The sequence below is a fragment of the Bos taurus genome, chromosome 12, assembly GCF_002263795.3.
Source record: "Bos taurus isolate L1 Dominette 01449 registration number 42190680 breed Hereford chromosome 12, ARS-UCD2.0, whole genome shotgun sequence".
Classification (NCBI taxonomy): Eukaryota; Metazoa; Chordata; class Mammalia; order Artiodactyla; family Bovidae; genus Bos; species Bos taurus.
In genome coordinates, this window is record NC_037339.1 from 34,581,241 (window position 1) to 34,603,404 (window position 22,164).

Consider the following 22,164-nt stretch of genomic DNA (forward strand, 5'->3'; position numbering starts at 1 on the left):
GTCAGGTCTCCTCCAGTTGCCAGGAACATCGACCCGGCTCAGGTAAAAGGACCTTAAGTAGACTTCAGAAGTCTCGTGAGGATCCGAGACAGAGATCTGCTGGAGACTGAAACTGGAGCATCGCCGAGCACAAGGCTCCTTCCTAGGATTTCCGATTCCCTGACGAGGGAAACCTTCCTCTTCCTGCACCCGCTTCCCTCTCTCCATCCCCGCTCCTCTCCTGAAGCACAGCCTCTGCTGTCTCACAGTCCAGCCTGCACACTGCCCTCCTTGCTTCTCTTACATGTACACCTGTTTGTCTCACCTTCATTGCTCACTGGCTTCCTTGCTCCGACTCCCACTTCCAGATTCCTGAGCTAAAGGGCTGTGTGGTCTGGAGGAGGCCCTGTGCGGGGGTTGCGCGGGTGGAGCTGGCCTTGCACCCAGCTTCTCTGGGCTCCCCGGATGCTGCAGCTGTTTGTGTATCACCGAGTGGGGCCGAGTGTCCCCAGGCCACCCTCTGCACATTCCACGCCCAGATCCGAGGTGAGCTTATACTGCCATTTGCCCAGCCTTTGCGGCCGAGGATTCGCTGAATCACGTCACCCGTGACCCAAGGCAGCTGGCCCTGGGCTGACACATGTCCCCAGACCCCAACGAGGGCCTCTGAGGAGAGCAGCTGCTCTAGGCTGATAGGTGGCCCTGGTAGAATAATATCTGGCTAACATTTGTGGGGAGCTGGGCCTGGTGATGTGCACAACTCTTCAAGCATGCAGGCTCTGCTGTCACCCATTTTTACATTCAAGGACACTGACGCCTGAAGACAAGTCATGTTGCCAGGCCCCGTGTGGGAGGTGGGAAGTGGGGGCTCGAACACAGCTAGCGTGATCTTACTCATCCTGCTCCATTGCCCCACGTCACTGTGTGAGGTCCTTCCACGGTTGGGGAGGGGACAGGATGCAGCATCTTCACAAAGTCCTTCACGATGTCCTCATATCTAGTAAGTCCTGAAGAACACCTGGATTCCAGTGCATCCAGAAATAAATGTGGTTCTTCTCACCCCCTGCTGGTGGGACTGCCAGCTGGTAAAGTCTTTCTGGAGGCCAATTTGGCAACTGGTTGCCTGGAGAATCCCATGGACAGAGGAGCCTGGCAGGCTACAGTCTATGGGGTCACAAGAGTTGGACATGACTGAGTGACTAAGCACGATAGGTAGCTAAGTGGTAAAGAAACTGCCTGCCAGTGAAGGTGATACAGAGACCTGGATTCAATCCCTGGGTCGGGAAGATCCCCTGGAGGAGGAAATGGCAACCCACTGTAGTATTCTTGCCTGGAGAATCCCATGAACAGAGGAGCCTGGCGGGCTACAGTCCATGGGGTTGCAAAGAGTGAGACACCACTGAGCACGCATGCACATATAGACATAAGATGCTTTAAACATGTCCATTCTGTCTGATCTACTATTAACGTCAAAGAATATAGCACAAGAGAATCATTCTAAATGCAAACAAAGATTTATAGCTGCATCTGGATGTATCTGAAATATCCCACAGTAGAGAAGTTGATAAAAGCCATTATAAATACATCTGATGAAATGGGATAATAAACCTTCATTAAAATTTGGCTGCCTGAGGAAGAAGTGTGCTTTGCTTCAGTCCCTGCTGTCCAGCTATGGACAGATGTCCAGCCACACACCCAGATGCCCACTGTGGCCCAAGGCTGTGGGGACCTGAAAGGACCCCCCAGATGGGTGGCGCTGCTTCCCTGGGGCCCACGTGATCACGGGGTCATGGATCTGTTGGCTGTGTCCGAAGCTCCCCACATGCTCACAGCTCAGGGGCCGCGTATCCTTCTTAGGGCTTGTCAAGGCAACATTCTGCTGCTCTTAGAAATGTAACCGGGGATTTTCTGAAGTTGACCTGAGCTGACATAGTAGTTTTTAAAGGCAAGTGTCTTACTCCCACGTCTTAAGTAATACTTCTCAAACTGGGAAAGTGTCTTAAAGCAGGAAATATACAAAATTAATAACCTCTACGATTTGAAGAGCTAGAGATTATTAACTATATGCTGAGGACGGCCTACTCCCACACTGGAAGGTAGTATTCCCATTTCACAGATGAAGAAACAGAAGGTCAAAAGCATAGGTGACTTGATTAGACCCTGGCTCAGTTACAGGGTTGAAGCCATCTGTGTGCTCAGTTGCTCGGTTGTGTCTGACTCTTCGAAACCCCATGGACTGTAGCCCACCAGGCTCCTCTATCTATGAGATTCTCCAGGCAAGAACACTGGAGTGGGTTTGCCATTTCCTCCTCTAAGGGATCTTCCAGATCCAGGGATCGAAACTTCGTCTCTTGTGTCGCCTGCATTGCAGGCGGATTCTTTACCACTAGCACCCCCTGGGAAGCCAGGCCTGCTTGCTAAGCTGCCAAAAGCAGCTGTTGAGACGAGAAGCCTGGCCACGTACACAGATGACCTAGCAGAGTCTTGGACAAGGACATGCAAGCTAAGACTCCAAAAGTATGAGCAGGTGCCGAGATGGAGCGGACAGCTCTCAGGCTGAGCGACCGTTTCCGAGTCAATACACATCTGACACGTATAGAACTTTGAGTTCAGCCATGCAGACCATGTGGGCAGAGGCGTTGGGCCCCAAGTGTGGCTGGGGAGAAAAGTGGACATGGTGAGAGCTGCGTCTGGGAATCTTCCAGAAGAAGCCAGAGGGTGGTGGTGCCAGCTCTTTAAAAGTCCCAGACAAGTGGCCACAGCTTCCCCTCTGGCTAAGCCTTCTGGTTCTGGGCAAGGGTGGCTCCAGAGAACACTGTCATATGCCATTTCCAGGGGTCAGCTTGAGGTGAGGTGGAGACGTGTGTGCACCAACAGTCAGTCATGGACCTGAATGCAGGAGATCCATGATCACTAATTATCTGGAAGCCTTCGATTCCTTAACATTTTATGACACAGTCTAAATCCTCTGACAACAACATCCATACATGATGAACATACCAGGAATTTAACAGTTTAACTGAACGCATAAAGTTAACAGCTGGTGCATCTGGACAGTGGGGTTGGAGGTCCCCACGCGCTTGACCCACGTGGGTACAGGAACCTGCAGGATGGGCATAAAACCACATGGAATCGTCTGTAAATGTCATGACAGTGGAAGCTCATGGAGGCGTTGAAACTTCTTCAGGTGGATTCTGCATAACCAGGATTCCACTGGGCCCTTTTGTGCAGTGTGAGCAGGTGGGGGAATGGTTTAACCTTTCTGAAAACTATGCATGACAACCTGAAATCCAACAATAGGGAATCAACTGATCAAGTTATATTATCACTGTAAAAAGTGCTATGATGCAGGCATTACAAAGATGTTCTCAAAGAATAAAAAAAGGGAACTATTAGCATAATTTAAGTGGGAAAACCAGATACAAAATTTATGTGTGTGTGTGTGTATATGAAATATGGCTTCCCAGTTGACTCAGTTGTAAAGAATCCTCCTGCCAATGCAAGAGACGCAGGAGATGCGAGTTTGATCCCTGGGTCAGGGAGTTCCCTGGAGGAAGAAATAGCAACCCACTCCAGTATTCTTGCCTGGAGAATTCCAAGGATAGAGCAGCCTGGAGGGCTACAGTCCATGGGGTCACAAAGAGTCAGACACGATTTAGTGACTAAACAACAACATATATGAAATATATCAAATGATGAAGAGCAGTTATGTTAGATGGTAGGATAATGGGTTATATTTGTCATATTTTCTAAAATAAACCCACATTGCCTGGCTAATTAGCATAAGGCAATAACTGTCATTTAAGAAAAAAAATCTAGGTGTTGTCATTTGATTGCAAAACTATCACTGGATGAGCGATGGCACAAAATCTGGGACTTGATGTAACTGATCGCACTTGTGCAGACACAGACAGCAGGCAGAGCCCAGGACCCCGATTCCTGTCTACACCTGCTCTGAGGAGGCACTTTTGATGAATAAAGAATGTATTTGAGATACAGCAAAGAAATTGGACACAACTGAGCAACTAAGCACACACACACACACACACACACACACACACAAAGAAACAGTTGGGGCCTCTTTGGTGGCTTCGTCGGTAAAGAAACTGCCTACAATGTGGGAGGCCTGTGTTCAATCCCTGGGTAGGGAAGATCCCCTGGAGGAGGAAATGGCAACCCACTCCAGTATTCTTGCCTGGAGAATTCCATGGACAGAGGAGTCTGGTGGGCTATAGTCCATGGGGTCACAAAGAGTTGGACACGACTCAGCAACTAACGGAGGAGGCAATGGCACCCCACTCCAGTACTGTTGCCTGGAAAATCCCATGGATGGAGGTGCCTGGTAGGCTGTAGTCCATGGGGTCTCGAAGAGTCGGACACGACTGAGCGACTTCACTTTCACTTTTCACTTTCATGCATTGGAGGAGGAAATGGCAACCCACTTCAGTGTTCTTGCCTGGAGAATCCCAGGGACGGTGGGGCCTAGTGGGCTGCCGTCTATGGGGTCGCACAGAGTCGGACACGACTGAAGCGACTTAGCAGCTGCAGCAGCAGCAACTAAACCACCACCACCAGGCTCGGGGTGGAGAAAGTCTGTTCTTGGTGGTGGCCATGTCGACACAGAAGGAGAGACAGAGGTCAGAGGGCAGGAGGGACTTGCTTAGGGGCAGGGGTCTCCAGGAGGAGGCCACAGCACAGGGAAGTCCTTGCCGGGGGGTCTCCAGCCCCTGGGGACAGATTCCGCATCCCCTGCAGAAACATCTCTGACACCCCAATGTTTTCTTGCTCCTGGCGCTGACTCAGTACTGTGGCAGGTTCTGAGGGATCCCAAACCCACTGCAGAGGGTAAGGAGAGATGGGACAGTCTCACTAAAGGTTTGCTCCTGCTTCAGGGAGGCAGGACAGAATGACACTGCAGGAGCTTCATACAGCACAATTTCCTGGAAATTCACTCTCTATGTCTCTCCCCAAAGCCTCCATCCTCGTAGAAACACTCAGCTTCCCTCCCCGTGCCTGGCCCCCTCCAGCTCTCTCTCGGCTCCCCTCAACAACTCAGCTCTCCCTCTCCTTGGATCCTGGCTCCTGAGGACTTTCCAGCTAGGTCAGTACGACTGGGCTCACTTCTGAGCTTCTGCTACTTGGGTCCCCACTCTCCTACCTGGTGCAAAAGAAATCCATCTTCTTAGGGACCCCTTTTCTTTGGCAGGTGGGGGAGTGGGGAGTTACAAACACTTAGAGCTTATCTAACAGTTCAAAGTTGTGGGCAGATGATCAGCCTAGGGGAACAAGCAATTGAAGATTTTCCCAGCACCTACCTATGGTCCATGTGGCTTCATTCATCTTGTGACCATGGAAGCGATGCTGTTGGTACTGAGGGAACATTACTCAGCCAATAAAAGGAAGGCATTTGAGTCAGTTCTAATGAGGTGAATGAACCTAGAGCCTGTCATACAGAGTGAATACTGTATATTAACGCATGCGTATGGAATCTAGAAAGATGGTACTAATGAACCCATTTGCAGGGCAGCAGCGGAGACGCAGACAGAGAGAACAGATGTGTGGACGCAGTGGGGGAAGGACAGCGTGGGACGAATGGAGAGAGTAGCATGGAAGCACGCACACTAAACATACTTACATGCACAAAATGAGAGCCTGTGGAAATTCACTGTATAACCCAGGGAGCTCAGTGACAACCTAGAGGGATGGAATCTGGTAAGAAGTGGGAGGGACTTTTCAGAGGGAGGGGACATTTGTATGCCTAGGGCTGATTCACACTGTTGTATGGCAGAAACCAACACAATATTGTAAAGCAATTATCCTCCAATTAAAAAAAAAAAAAAAAGAACTGAGGGGTCAGGCTTACCTCCAGAGGTGACTGGTGACCCACATCGCACCACAGTGAGAATCAGGGGAAAAGGGTTCCCCAGTCACGCTTTCCCCCAATAGGAGCCTGTCCTCTGTCCTTACCTGGTGATTATTCTAGGACCAAACGCTCCCGATCAAGTCCTAGGACACTATGTACACATCTAACTCCTCGAGGCGAAAATTGCCAAGGACTCCCTGCGAGCAGTTTGGTGTCCTGAGGGCAGCCTGCACACGGCTGCTTTGCAGAGAGGCAGGTGGCTTTGCTCTGGGCTGATTCTGACACTGGGGGCCTGCTTGGTCTCCCCAGGGAGAGTTCTAGACTTTGCTGAGCTGAGTTAGCAATTTTCCTTTGGGGTAAAGCAGCCCGGAGCTTGGACGCTCCATCTGTGCCCAGATAATCCTCCAATGCAGATCCCACTGGGAACGTGGGCTGGTCCGCATGGGACATGGATAAACCTGGACGGAGGAGCATAGCACACCCACCCAAGGCACGGAGGGGAGGGCTGTCTATAAACACAGACTTTCCTGGGATTTCACATGCCCCTCTTGTAGGAAGAAAGGAGATAGATCCTATCTGATCTATTGTTACAGTATTTTTATTACTCAACTGACAGTAACAATGAAAACAGCGCCTCTGACAGCTGGAGAGCATTTCACAGTTTACAAAGTATTTTGAGTGAATGCTTTTTTTTTTTTTTTTTTTTAACCTTTGGGACCTCCTACTCAAATCCAAATAAAATACAGAAACCACTGTGTGAGCTAGAACCTGCAAGGCACACATGGTGTATTTATTGCATTTCAGCAGCAAGTATGCAGCTGGTATTTTTCTAGGTGATTCTAGTAAATTACAGGATTTCCAGACTGGACATGGACAGGGACTCTGTTTTCCGTGGGAAAATGCCACCCGCTAAAAACTTGTCTAAGGTAACCGACGCGCTAGGTCTCCCAGGGTCCAGCGGAGATGACCTCCTGCAGCCGTGCCTCCCTCCGAATGAATCTCTGCAGTCCGAAGAGAAGGGACAGCGGGCTCTCTGTGGTCTGTGTCACCAGCCCAAGCCAGCAGGCAGCCTGGTGCAGCATTATCGACACCGGAGGTTGGGGATGGTTCTATCTCTTTAAAAAAAAAAAAAAAAAAAGCATGCGTGCGGGTGGGGAGGGCGGGCTGCTGACTGCGGCACCGGCTCGGGGCCTGGACCAGCGCGGCTGCGGGGTCAGTCGCGCCGGACCCGCTGACGGGACACAAGGACAACAAAGGGCGGACGCGGCCCTGGCAGCCCCGGTGAGCGTGTGAGGCCCCGGCTGGGGGCCCGGAGGGGGCCCCGGGAGTGCGGGCCCCGCGGGGCGGGGGGAGGCGCCGGGCCCTGCGGCCGATGGGGGAGCCGTCTTTGGAGAGGACTGGGGCGCTTCTGGAGCGCCCCTGGCCGCGGTGAGGAAGGGTCTCTTTCTCCACTCCCCCTAGTCTGGGCCTCGGCCTGCGGCGGTGGGCGAGGCGACCCGCCCCCGCCGAGATGCTCAGACAGCCCGGCTTTGTCATTTTCATTTCCAGCAAGGCTTCTGGGTCTGCTCACAAAGGATCCTTTGCTGTAACGTGGAGGGTGGGCCCTGGAGTGTCCTGTTGAATTGTAAAGCGGGATCCCCCAAGTGCCTTCCAGCCTGATGTAGAGCAATTGTTCTTTAAACTGCACGCCCTGAAATGAGTCCACACATATCACCCAGTTATCTTACATAGCAATATTGGAACACCCTGCTTTGAGTGGACCACGTTTTCCACAGTTATTAAATTATATTTTAATCAGTGATCCTTAAATTCTTAGAAAGAGTATCCCAGTTTTAACAACAACAAAAAATCTCTCGCTCCTTTTCTGTTTCTTAAAACAAGGTTGATACCTCGGTGAAGAGGGCTGGGTTTGTTTCTGACGTGCCAGTGTTTGGGCTTGAATTTTGTGTGACTTTGTCTTCCCTGTGTGAGGAGAGCCCGTTTGGATAAAAGGCGGAATGCAGGTCAACCCCATGTGCTCCCTGGAGTTATAACCCAGGGAGCTCTGACTTCTCCAGTGCGGATGGGAGTGATAGATCCTCAACCTCATTTTATTTGTCACTTGGAAGGCAGATCTCGCATGTTGTTTCTTAAAGCTGTATACATGGATAACCAGGCATGTATTAGGTTAGTGCATGGGCATCACGTCCCACTGGTTTTACTCAGGACTAACCGGCTGTCTGTCCCTAATCTTGCCGCAAAGTCTTCTTTCTCATCATGGACAAATGACACCCAGTTCCTTGTCCTCCTTCCTCCCGCGGCCGTCCCTTCATCCTTTCTTTACCTTTTTGGCTTTTTGCCTGGCCAAACTGCTCCTTTTCTGTCGAGGTCAAGGCTCCTTCAGTTTCTTTTTCAAACCAACCATACTCTCATATCTTCCTGGCTCCTTGTTTGGTTTTCGAGATCTTTTCCATGATTAAAATGGTGTTTTCTGTTCTTCACATGATAGGAAGGGAAGCCTCATGACAGCCTTACTTTAAGAGAAGGTTAGCTTACATCAGTAGAAGGCAATGGCACCCCACTCCAGTACTCTTGCCTAGAAAATCCCATGGACGGAGGAGCCTGGTGGGCTGCAGTCCATGGGGTCGAGAAGAGTCGGAGACGACTGAGCGACTTCACTTTCACTTTTCACTGTCATGCATTGGAGAAGGAAATGGCAACCCACTCCAGTGTTCTTGCCTGGAGAATCCCAGGGACGGGGAAGCCTGGTGGGCTGCCGTCTATGGGGTCGCACAGAGTCAGACACGAATCGACTTAGCAGCAGCAGCAGCAGCTTACATCAGCACATCTCATGTTGCTCTACGCTGGGTTTGCTATCAGAAGACTTGGGTTCAGATCTCAGCTCTGCAGACCCCTGAAAACCCCCTCAGCTTCTGTGAGCCTCAGTTCCTTCCTATGCTAAAGATGATGGCAATTGTTCACACAGTTTTCTAGGATTGAGATGAGCCAGTTTGTCTGAAGGCACCCAGCACCATCCTTGGCACAGATGTAGCTACTCAGGGGATGTTTTGTCATTTTCCCATTCAATTCTTCTAGCTACCTGTCCACCCATCAATGGGGAAGCAGGCTAAAGAGGGTTCTCTACCGTGTCCCTGAAGGAATGGATTTTGAAACGATCGTGTGACCAAGTGCTTCTTAATCACCTCTGAGTACATAAAACATACTCAGTACTTCATAAGGATCCCTTAGGGCTTCCCAAGTGGCTCAGTGGTAAAAGAATCCCCCTGCCAATGCAGATAACATGGGTTTGATCCCTGGGTTGGGAAGATCTCCTGGAGGAAGGCATGGCAACCCATTCCAGTATTCGTGCCTGGAGAATCCCACGGATAGAGGAGCCTGGCGGGCTACAGTCCGTGGGGTTGTGGTGAGTTGGACACGACTGAGAGAGCAGAGGGAAGGATCTCTTGTAAAAGTGATGCAGACATTTCCATGTCGGCACAGGCGTGTTCTGCTGGAGGAGGAAGGGCCCGTCCCTTTCCCTAGGTCCCTTTAAGTCCTGAGTGATGGCAGAATTGAGGACATCGATAGTCCTGCAGTGAGTCCAACTGAGGACCGCTAAGAGAATGATGTAAAGGGCGCCAAACTGGAAATGGGAACAGTTCCTCTGGTGGTTCTGATGGTGGACAACCAGGGTGGTAACCTGCTTTTCCTACTGCCCATGCTGGGACTGCTTTCGTTTCTATTTTACGTGCCTTTCTCCTTTCTCCTCGCCACCTTTGCCTCCCTGAAACGCCACACTGAGCGCCTTGTGTCAGACTGCAGTCAGGATGGGCCATTGTACCCGTGCCTCAGGAGACACGACAAAGTGGGAAGGGCCACGGCCTGGGAACCAGGGGTGTGGCCCTGTCTCAGCCTTGGCTTCTCTCTGTGCTAATTGGAGAGCCATTTAACCTCAGCTCTGAGGTGAGATGTATGGTGTAGACCGTCTTTACATTTCCTTCAAGGCCTGACATACTCAGTTTATAACAATTATTCCATCAAATTCCACGATTTAATGCTTGTTGCCTCTCCATTCTCACAGCAGCCTTATGAAGCAGGCAGCCCATTTTGCACATTATTAAATGTAAAATTAAGACAGAGTAGAGGCCTGACCATTCCTGATTTGTAGAAAGAGGGGGTTGATGGGACAGTCTCCAGCTTCGCTTTTCTCACTGGACGTCAGTGAACACTGAGATCAGCGCCCCTCCCTGAATACTGACCCCTGCACCATGGGGCCCTGCATCAGGGCACCCAGAGGTCATGGCCATGTGAAGCCCAGGATGCCACAGGGCTTCTCTGTCTTGTCAGGGACATTGGTGATTCACTTACAGCAATGTTCCATCCAGACAAACGTCTGTTTTCAGTATTTTGCTCTGGCTGAGACCACCAGTCTGTCATCTAGTCCAGAAAATATGGGCTCTGCTGTTCACATAGCTTTTTCACGTGTTCTGAAATGACATTAAAAAAAAAAAGTCAAAGCTGCTTGAATATTTTTATGGGTGATGATTTAAACTTCATAGAACTTCTTATTTCATTAAAGTACTAAGTCCTAGAGAGAAGTTTGGATTTTTGCTGCATCTGGAATTTGTGTACTGTTTTACCATATGAATAGAGGTTCAGTCTTTCTCCTTGTTTTTAATGCAATGATGCATTTAACCATTAAAAAAGTCCTAATAGGGTTACCAGATGAATTACAGAAACTATTGTATAAGATAAACATAATCTAAAAAAATTATTTGTTTGAAATTCAAATTAAACTAGGCATAGTTTTACTTGCTAAATCTGGCACCCTTATGTAAGCAGAACCTTACTTGATAAATAATGGTTACTTCATTGGAGAAGGAAATGGTAACCCACTCCAGTATTCTTGCCTGGAGAATCCCATGGACACAGGAGCCTGGTGGGCTACAGTCCGTGGGATCGAAAAGAGTTGAACACAACTGAGTAATATTTCATTTCATTTCATTGGGCATAAAGATACTAACTTGTTAGGTTTTTAAACTTACAATATAAATTACATCCAGTCTTCATCAATTTTGTATAATATGCCAAGCATCTCCCTGGGTTTATTGACTAAAGCTTTTGTCTATGAAATGTTTAAACCACATGATTATCCTAAGAAGATTCTGATCCTGAAGAGTGTGTCCCAGTCACCTCATGTTCCTCAGAGGCCCTGCTAATGACTGAAAAAAATACCCAAGATTTTAAATGTATTTATTTGGAGTCAGATAACATGGTTTAAAACTGACTGCATGTGAGACTAGCTGTGATGCTTCGTCTTGCAGAGGCTCAATTTCCTCCTCCTTAAATGGACTCAGTGACCATTTTCCTCCTTAAATGGACTCATTTTCCTCTTATATGGACTCAACTTCCTCCTCCTTAAATGCTCAATGGCCGCACCCCTCTCCCCCCATCCCACCACTGTCAGATGTCACGTGGGCAAAGTCCCCTCCCCAAGGCTTCTAGAGAAACTTGAGTTTTCCAGTGAGTGAGTGCATATTACTTTTCCCTTCAAAAAGTCAGATAATAGTATTAGATAATATCAAATGCGATCTGCTTCAATCATATAATCTATCTTTAATGTATGATTTTTAAAAGCTTTACTGAGGGACTTCCCTAGGGGTCCAGTGGGTTAAGACGTCACCTTCCAGTGCAGGTGGCCTGGGTTCCATATCTGGCCTGGGAGCTAAGATCCTCAAGGCCAGAAAACTAAAACATAAAACTGAAGCAATATTGTAATGAATTCAATAAAGACTTAAAAACGGTCCACATTAAAAAAAATCTAAAAAAAAGGTAAAAGTTTTATTGAGATATCATTCACATACTAATACAATTCACCCATACAGCATATTAATTTTGTATAAACTTGGAAGATAATTGAGCTTTTAAAGGTCAATCTGAGACTCCAGGGAGCTTATTCCAGTGGTAGCCCCTCCAGATCCTTGTCTCCAACAATTAGCTCCACCCTCTGATGGACCAAATGCTGACACTAGATCCGCTCGATTCAAGACATGCTGTGAACGTACAGATGTCTGTTGTTACCTGGAATGGCCAGAGTGATGATATGATTCATTCTCTATTGAATACCTTCTGTATCCACGGCCTTGCATCTGACCAGGGGAGGCAAAGGTGAACAAGACATTCCGGAGGACCTTCTTGCAAAGACAAGGAAGGTTTGTATAACACAGAAGAGAACACTTGGGACACTTGAGCAGATAATTTATACATTTTTTTTATTAGATTTGATATACGGTATTTTTTATGCAGTACATTCTACTGGAAATCTTTAATTGCACACACATACACGTACACACATGAGGACTTCCCAGCTGGTGCCAGTGGTAAAAGATCTACCTGCAGTGCAGCAGACTCAAGACACGGGTTCAATCCCTGGGTTGGGAAGATCCCATGGAGAAGCAAATGGCAACCCACTCCAGTACTCTTGCCTGGAGAATCCCCATGGACAGAGGAACCTGCAGTCCATGGGGTCACAAAGAGTCAGACATGACCGAGCAGGCACACAGGACACACCATCAAGCGTCCTACATAATAAGTATCTGTTACCTTTAACTCCACGTCTGGGCTCTGTAAAGCGTATTATGTAAATCTTCCATTTCAGGGATGTTTATCTGGGGTCATGTAATGGCTCTAGTGACCATGACCTTCTCTCCAGTAGACCGTGCCCAGGCAGTTCTGTTATTAAGAATGGCTGCAATTCTTCCTTTGTCTTACATTTTGGGCTCTTGATTTATAAGGTGAATTAATCTGACTTCTCTGTTTTGCAAAGATGCCTTTTTCAAGTCAGTGCTGACTCATGTTTTGCTCTGACAGCAAGGAGAGCAATACTGTTATTCCGAGGGTAATTCCAGTGAAGGCTCCTGTGGGTCAGGAGTCTGTCTGCACTGGCTCCTTGTTTCTGTAATGTTAGGGACTTTCAAGGGTGAATTTTTCAGCACATCATAGAGGATTAAGCTGTGTGTGAATGTGTCTGATTGAGCATGATGAAAAGTAATACTGATTTTTAATTCCCATCTTTAGAGAAATGTGTGTTCTATTCGCAAGAGGTCACTGAAGTCTCTTCTGGCTTGAGTCTTTGCTATAAAGGGGTGAAAAGACTGTTTCTAGGGAGACTGGTGTGGTTGAGACAGGTAGAGCTCAGGGTTGTTGAGAACAGTGAAGGGGGAGGGGCCCTCTCGAGTCCCCACTTCCTTAGACACGGCCCTCGGTCACGTGGTCATGATTTAAACCCTGGGTGTCTGACCTGTTTCTGTTTCAAGTAGAGCAACTCAAAGAAACGTTCGCCCTGGTAAGTGGAGCTGGCATGTTTCTTTCCTGCTCCTTGAATGAGATCATACATGGTGCCAACCCCGCCTGCCATGGGAAAGCCTGGGCTGCCAAAGCAGGGCACTTTTGCTGGATGGACACACAGTGTTCGTATTAGCGGCGGGCAGTGGCTTCGGGTGATGAGGCCAAATGCGTGGATTCCACAGCTGGCCAGGGCTGACCACCAGGCCGGTTCCTTAATTGCCACTGTAGGCCACCAACTGTTTGGCCCCTGATGCGTGAGAGAAGGACAAGGGTCAGTGGGCAGAGACCATGAGCTTGTCATGTCCCTTCGTGTGTTAGAGAATATTCCATGAGCAAAGACTGGCGTCTCGTATGTGCGGGACTGGCCTGCAGTTCATTAGGTACTTATATATGTTGTTCAGGCTGGTCTTTGCGATGACTCTGTGTGGATGGGGCCAGCTGTCCTGGGCCACCGTGAGGAAGGCAGGGCACGAGAGATTATGTGAGTCCCAGGCCGTGGCCTCCACCTTCAGTGATATGAGAGGGGCAGCCGACTTCCCCTTTGGGGAAATGTATGGGCAGAGGACATAATAGTTCAGCGTCTGTATTGTGTCCGGCAGTCAATAGCAGGACTAAGGTAAGAGATGGAGTAAAAGCCTTAGTTTAAGTCCTTGAGATGGTGCTTGACTTTCCTGGACACCAATTTCCTTAATTTGCTACCAAATCACTAGGCTCTTATGAGACTGAAACAAGACAGTATCTATAAAACCACTCTAACAAATTAAAAACACTGCACCTCTGCAACGTAATCTCACCACACTACATTACAGTTTTACTATCAGTAACATTTCCACTGTATTCAAAATTTAGGATATTCTGATATTCTTGATCATGTTAATGAAATAAAGACAAAATTATCATGAAAGCAGTAAAAAAAAAAAACCCTAGATTTAACATATCATGATTAATTTGATTTTTCTTATTGAGGAACTGTCAAATTTATTAGTATGGATAGCTTGAATGTTTATATTTCTTATGTTTAAAATTGCATTAGACTGCTGTTCAATCATATTAGATGCCATAGGAAAGGCTAGTAGCTTTTATCTTCCATGTATTGTCATTGTAAAGGATTTATAGAAGTAAACGTGTGGTATACTGAAGCACTCAAAAATGGATTCATTATCAGATGGAGATTTATATACAATAGAAACATTAAACATAGAGTATAAAAATCCTATATAGTGATAGTCAGCAAGGAACAAAACATTTCTATGGTTTAAAACAATAAGGATGAAATAGCAATAAATATACACTTAATTTGGAGCAGGGAATGGCACTCCACCCTAGTATTCTTGCCTGGAGAATCCCATGGACAGAGAAGCCTGGTGGACTACAGTCCATGGGGTCACAAAGAGTTGGATATGACTGAACGACTAACACACACACACACACACACACACACACACTTAATTATAGGGAGAGATGTGTTCATTTATCTTCATATATAGACTGTTTGGCCACTGCACACCAAGAAATGGATATTTGTTGAATTGAATAAAGGTGTGAGTGTGTGTGTGTGAATCACATATTGAGAATTAAGACATTTTAATATTTCTTTTGTCTATATATTTTGATCTTGGATTAGCACAAAGTAATCATGAGAATAAGTAAAATAATATGTAACAGAGGCTTTGTAAACGTTGATGTGCTCTATGTTTTTCAGTGTTATTCTGTGAAAGTAGCCTGGTTTATTGTTGAAATCCCCTACGTGGGGTGGAGAGGTCTGCTGGGGCGGGTCACTTCCTGGTGTCCCCAGATGCTCTTGAAGGTGTGACACACTTGCTGTCTCGCACCCCACCTGCAGAATTAATGTCTCAGTAACTGACATTGACAGGTCCTGAGGACATCTGTCATCTTGTCCCCTTCTCCTCACCCATAGGCTGTGGGCACAGCCCCTAACCTCTTTTAGCTTTGGTGTCTTAACCTATAAAATGAGGAAACTATAAGGAAGAATTTTCATCTACCTTCTAAGTTCTGCTTTGTCTGAGGAGTAAGATGAGAAAATCAAACAAAATTTTATTAAGGAGTCTGGCTTAGATGGTAAAGAATCTGCCTGCCATGCAGGAGACCCAGGTTCAATCCCTGGGTTGGGAGGATCCCCTGAAGAATGAAATGGCAGCCCATTCCAGTAGTCTTGACTAGAAAATCCCATGGACAGAGGAGCCTGGCAGGCTACAGTCCATGGGGTCGCAAAGAGTCAGACACGACTGAGTGACAAGCACAGATACATGGAGAGACCCAGGGACTGAATAATTCACTGAAATGGCCAGAGCCCTCAACTTAAGTACCATCTTCAGCTAAAGACAGGGTAATGGCGGTAGTGGTTTGGGACTTCAAAGGGGAGGAAGGCAACTGACCCGAAGATAGGAAAGCAAACGTTTGGTAAACGGCTGTTTGCTGGACCAGGCAGTGACAATGGGACACAGGCGAACTGCAGCAGACAGACTCTGCAGGGTCCTCCCTGTCCGTGTGCCTAGTTCATACCACAGTTCTGTACGGCGATGGCCCATCCTGGAATAGACGCTCTGTGTTCCTGTAGATAGTTAGTGAGAAGGTCAAAGCTTCTTCCTGAGTCTTTGGGGCCTTACAAAGCATCAGCCTAAATTTTCCAGTAGTCATGCATGGATGTGAGAGAAGGACCATAGAGAAAGCTGAGCACCAAAGAATTGATGCTTTTGAACCGTGGTGTTGGAGAAGACTCTTGAGAGGCCCTTGGACGGCAAGGAGATCCAACTAGTCAATCCTAAGGGAAATCAGTCCTTAGGTGATAAAGTGAGTCAATTATACATGCATAAATACATACATTCTTTTCCATGATGCTTTATCACAGGGTATTGAATATAGTTCCCCGTGCTGCACAGTAGGACCTTGTAGTTTATTCATCCTATATATAACGGTTTGCATCTGTGGTGATTTAGTTGCTAAGTTGTGTCCAACTGTTGTGATGCCATGAATGCCTGCCATGCTCCTCTGTCCATGGGATTCTCCAGGTGAGAATAGTGGAGTGGGTTGCCATTTCCTTCTCCATAGGATCTTCCCGACCCAGAAATCAAACCCAGATCTCCGGCATTGCAGACATATTCTTTACCTACTGAGCTATGAGAGAAGTCCTAATTTGCATCTACTAACCCCAAAACTCCCAGTCCATCCCTCCCTGACTGCCTTTCTGTTAATAATCACAGGTCTGTTCTCTACATCTATCAGTCTGTTCGTAAATAAGTTCACTTGTGTGACATTTTAGATTCCACATATAAGTGATGTCATATGGTATCTGTCTTTTCCTTTCTGACTTACTTCACTTAGTATGATAACCTCCAGGTCCATCTATGTGGCTTATCAGCCCAAATTCATTCTCATGCCAAAGAGATACAATTGGAGGTAGCAAATTTTTCTCCCCTATTTAATACTATTAAATAAATAGTATTATTTAAATACCATGTGCAGAATTTCATATGAATGAAGAATGATCTATTTGGTACCGAGGGGGTCTTGGGAACCCTGAGGAATACTTTGAATGCTTGGGGAGTAAGTTCTCAGGGTGGTTTCACAAGGCCTTGGGTGCATACCTTGATAAGAAGAGAGGGCATGAGTGGTGTTTAGGGACGGAATAGATGCTCCTCACTGCTGCTGCTAAGTCACTTCAGTTGTGTCCGACTCTGTGTGACCCCATAGACGGCAGCCCACCAGGCCCCGCCATCCCTGGGATTCTCCAGGCAAGAACACTGGAGTGGGTTGCCATTTTCTTCACCAATGCATGAAAGTAAAAAGTGAAAGTGAAGTCGCTCAGTCATGTCTGACTCTTAGTGACCCCATGGACTGCAGCCTACCAGGCTCCTCTGTCCATGGTATTTTCCAGGCAAGAGTACTGGAGTGGGGTGCCATTGCCTTCTCTAGATACTCCTCACAAAGGCAGCAAAAATGAGGTTGCAATGCAAGGGTGACCCTTTCTGCAAATCTCTTCTCTCCTTGCCTCCCCTCCCCTTTTTTCCTCTTCCTCTTTTTAAAAACCTTGTTTGTTGAGTCTATTAGTCCATCTGTACCTCATTCTTAATGAGCAGCTATTATGATAATAAATGAAAGATATTAAAGATACTACTTCAAACAAAGCTGTCATTATATACTACTCTATCATGTTATAAATGTATTTTCAACATTATCCCATGCTGGAGACACAGTATAGTAGACATTTAATTTTTACCATTATTAAATGGAAATACCATTTAATAATGAGATACAATTGGAGGTAGCAAATTTGGGCAAAAGAGTATGTATAAATTAGACTCTTTTGCCCACTTTCTTTTGAGGTAGTTTATTTTTTATTTTCAAGAGTTCTGTGTTGATTATTTGTGTGGCAAGTATGTTCTCCTGATGTGCGTAGCTTGAGATGTTCATCTTTTTAATGTGGTTTGAATGTAGTCATCTTTTTCTTCTGTGGTTCGTGCTTTCTATCTGCTGTTTAAAGAGTTCATTTCTACCCTGAGGTCATGAGGATATTGGGTTCAATTTCTTTCTAGAAACCTTACGGTTTGATTGTCTCACTGATGCCCTTAATCACCTGGAATTGATACTTGTGTGCACTGTGAGGTTCAAATACATTTCTATTTCCAGGTGGGTAAGCACTTGTCCCAGTAACATTTCTTGAATGGTCCAGCTTTCCCCACTGTACTCTACCAACACCTCTGTCACCTATCAAGTTTCCATTAATGCAAGGATCTGTTTCTGAGCTTTATACCCTTTGATTGTTTCTGTTTGAATACCATACCAACTCAGGTATTATAGTTTTACATTACAGTTTCTATTTAGCAAAGCAAGTCTTCCCCCTCATACTTCTGAAAGACTGTCTTTATTTTTACCCCCTTGGTTTCCCATAGAACTTTTAGAATTTCAAATATTATTTTGAAAGGTTGTTGGGATTTTGATTGGAATGTCTGTGAATTAAAAGACCAATTGGAGGAGAGGGGGCATTTCAGTGATATTGATCCTTCCTGCCCTGCATCATGTACATATCACCATTTTTAAAGGGTGTCTTTTGTTCAAGTTTATAGATTTTCTACCTAAACTTTTTATACAAGTTTTTTGTTATAATTATTCCAAGGTAACTTTTTTTTTCTTGGTATTATAAATGGTTGTCTCTAAAAATACCTTAAAAAAACTTTTGCTGGTGTGTAGAACTACAGTTGAACTTCTATCAGTAATCTGGATCAACTCTGTCATTAATTCTATTGACTTGTCTGAAATACTTTTTGAATGTCCCACGTGTGAAAGGTGATGATTCCCCCACCTCCTGTCCCTGTCCAGTGAAGTGTTTACTAGACACGGAGATAGCCCGGGTGAGGTTTGCTCAGTAAGAAGTTCCCATCTATTTCCTCTTTACTAAATGTTTTTTGTTTTCTTTTCTATTTGACAGAAGGTCTTTAATGGGTATGGAATTTGATCCTCTGATAAGCCCAATCAATTAGGTCATAAACTATTATCTTGTATTATACTATATATGCTGTATTCAGCTTGCTAATATGTATTTAGAATTTTTGCATCTGTGTTCATGAATGACATTGGCCAGTAATTTTCCTTTTCCATATTATGCCAGTCTGGTTTAGATAACTGGATTTGGGAATATTATCAGACAGATGACATTTTTGGGCATATTGTTTGTTTTTATGTTTTCTGGTAGACTTTGTTGTTTTAGAGTTACCTTGCTTATTGAATATTTGGTATATCTTTCCGGTAAAACCATCTAGCCTAATGTTTTCCCTTTGGAGAGATTTTAAATATCAGTGAATGAAACTATTTTGGATTGACTTGTTTCTTGAATTTGTCTGGTACTTTATATTTTTTCAATACTTTGTCTATTTTCAAAGTTTGAAAATTCATTACCTTAGAGTTATTTTTAGGGGATTCCCTGGTGGTCCAGTGGTTAGGACTCTGCACTTTCACTGCTCGGGTCTGAGTTCAATTCCTGGTGACGTGCTAAGTCACTTCAGTCGTGTCCGACTCTTTGTGACCCCATGGACTGTCAGACCCCATGGACTGTAACTGGACAGGCTCCTCTTGTCTATGGGATTTTCCAGTCAAGAATACTGGAGTGGGTTGCCATTTCCTACTCCAGGGGATCTTCCTGACCCAGGGATCGAACCCATGTCTCTTACCTCTCCTGCGTTGACAGGAAGGTTCTTTACCACTAGTGCCATCTGGGAAGCACAGAATGTAGCCAGTACTGGTAGGAGATGTAAGAGCTTGCAAGCCACATGGCATGACCAACACATACATAAATAAATGAAGTTTAAAAAATAATATTCTGTTATCTTTTAAATTCCTGATGCACCCCATTTTCATCCCTATATATATGTATATATTATGTATATTACTTCTTTTATCTTGATCAGTCTTGCTGCAAATTGGCCAATTTTATTAGACTTTTAAAATAACTCACTTTTCCATTGTATCTTTGTTTTCTATTTTGTTAATTCTACTCTTATCTACTCTCAATCTTATTTTCTTTGGATTTATCCCCATAATCTTTTTTCTAAGGTCTTGAAATGGATACTTAATTTTCAGTCATTCATTTTCCTGAATGAAATTATTGAAGGCAGTAAATGTCCCATCAGTTCAGTTCAGTTCAGCAGCATAACACACTAGTGATGAAAATGTCAGCAGAAGAAAGAAAGAAAGGAACAGGAGAAATATTTTAAATAGATAATCAGTTCAGTTGAGTTCAGTCGCTCAGTCGTGTCCGACTCTTTGCGACCCCATGAATTGCAGCATGCCAAGCCTCCCTGTCCATCACCAATTCCCAGAGTTCACTCAGACTCACGTCCATCGAGTCAGTGATGCCATCCAGTCATCTCATCCTCTGTCATCCCCTTCTCCTGCCCCCAATCCCTCCCAGCATCAGAGTCTTTTCCAATGAGTCAACTCTTCGCATGAGGTGGCCAAAGTATTGGAGTTTCAGCTTTAGCATCATTCCTTCCAAAGAAATCCCAAGGCTGATCTCCTTCAGAATGGACTGGTTGGATCTCCTTGCAGTCCAAGGGACTCTCAAGAGTCTTCTCCAACACCACACCTCAAAAGCATCAATTCTTCGGCACTCAGCTTTCTTCACAGTCCAACTCTCACATCCATACATGACCACAGGAAAAACCATAGCCTTGACTAGATGGACTTTTGTTGGCAAAGTAATGTCTCTGCTTTTGAATATGCTATCTAGGTTGGTCATAACTTTCCTTCTAAAGAAATGTCCCATAAATCTACAAAACCCCCTCTATAATGAAGAAGGAGCAAGTCAAAGCCTCAGTGTTTTTCGTGGGCACTTGCTTTCAATCAGAATTTAATAAGATTCCTTTTGTTTATTTTTAGAGCTACCCTCTATTTGTGGAAAGTGGTACTGGGTTTCCATTTATATTGTGGGTGGAAAGTTTCCTTTTATAATATATATAAGTAGAGAGTTATTTTAAGAAAGAAAAACAGTAAGTAAATAATCAAAGAGGTGATACATAGTAGGCCAAAGATCCTCAGAATGGTATGCTGCACCTCAAATATGAGAAACATTATGAAATGACTATAATTTGTGACTGTCATTTGGGAAACTGATGTCCCAGGCAGTTCACTGCCTTCTTTTACCCACTTGCATGGTCACTGGCAAGTATAGTTGTTCAGCCACAGAGGGTGAGTTTTGAATAATCAGGGATTAAGACAAGTCCTGGGGACACTCACATGTACAAATGGTTCAGTGTCCAAAAAAGGGAAATAGTTTCTGGAATTCCAAATCGTGGGTCAGATTTCATAATAGAAGTTATACTAAAACTGAAGATGGGATTGCTAGCGAGCGGTCATGAGTGGTTAGGACGTGGTGGTCCTTGGGTCCCAGCGTGGGTGCAGGGGGGCACATCTTCAGTGCATTTCTCCCTTCGACAAAACCGTTCAGACAGCAGCTCAGTAGGGGTCAGGAGAAAGACGGTATCCTGACCATAATAATATACTGGGGAAAGTCGCTGTATCCTGCTAGAAATGATGGCAGAAAAACGTGTGTGATGTGCATTCATTACAGCTCAGAGTTATTTAGGAAAAATGACCCAAAGATTTTTTGTTTTTTTGTAACGATGATCCATTGTCCATCTGGAGGAAAGTTACAATAATTTGCCATGAGGCTCTTTGCTGTTAGCAAGTTTATCAAACGTGCCAGGTGATACAAGGTTAGTTAACATCCCAGATGACAGAAAATGAAAATGATAGTCTCTCAGTTGTGTCTGACTCTTTGCAACCCCATGGACTATACAGTCCATGGAATTCTCCAGGCCAGGATACTGGAGTGGGTAGCCTTTCCCTTCTCCAGGGGATGTTCCCAACCCAGGGATTGAACCCAGGTCTTCCGCATTGCAGGCAGATTCTTTACCAGCTGAGCCACAAGGGAAGCCCATTTCATATACGTTTCATATAAAAGAGGAATAAGATTTTGGATGGGTTTGTTTCCATTAATCTCACTCACTTATGGCACCCAGGATATTTTTATGGTATCAAGTCACTAGGGAAGTGTTTGGGGAAGAATTTGCAGCAAGTCTTCAGTTTCTTCCCTGGGTTTTCATGAATCCAAGAATCTATAGTGATCTAAATATAGCTTAGATTATGATCTCTACATTACTTGTCTACAAGGCAACATTGCTGCTGCTGCTGCTGCTGCTAAGTCGATTCATTCATTTCCGACTCTGTGTGACCCCATAGACGGCAGCCCACCAGGCTCCACCGTCCCTGGGATTCTCCAGGCAAGAATACTGGAGTGGGTTACCATTTCCTTCTCCAATGCACGAAAGTGAAAAGTGAAAGTGAAGTTGCTCAGTTGTGTCCGACTCTTAGCGACCCCATGGACTGCAGCCTACCAGGCTCCTCTGTCCATGGGATTTTCCAGGGAAGAGTACTGGAGTGGGGTGCCAGTGCCTTCTCCATAAGGCAAGTACTACATTGCT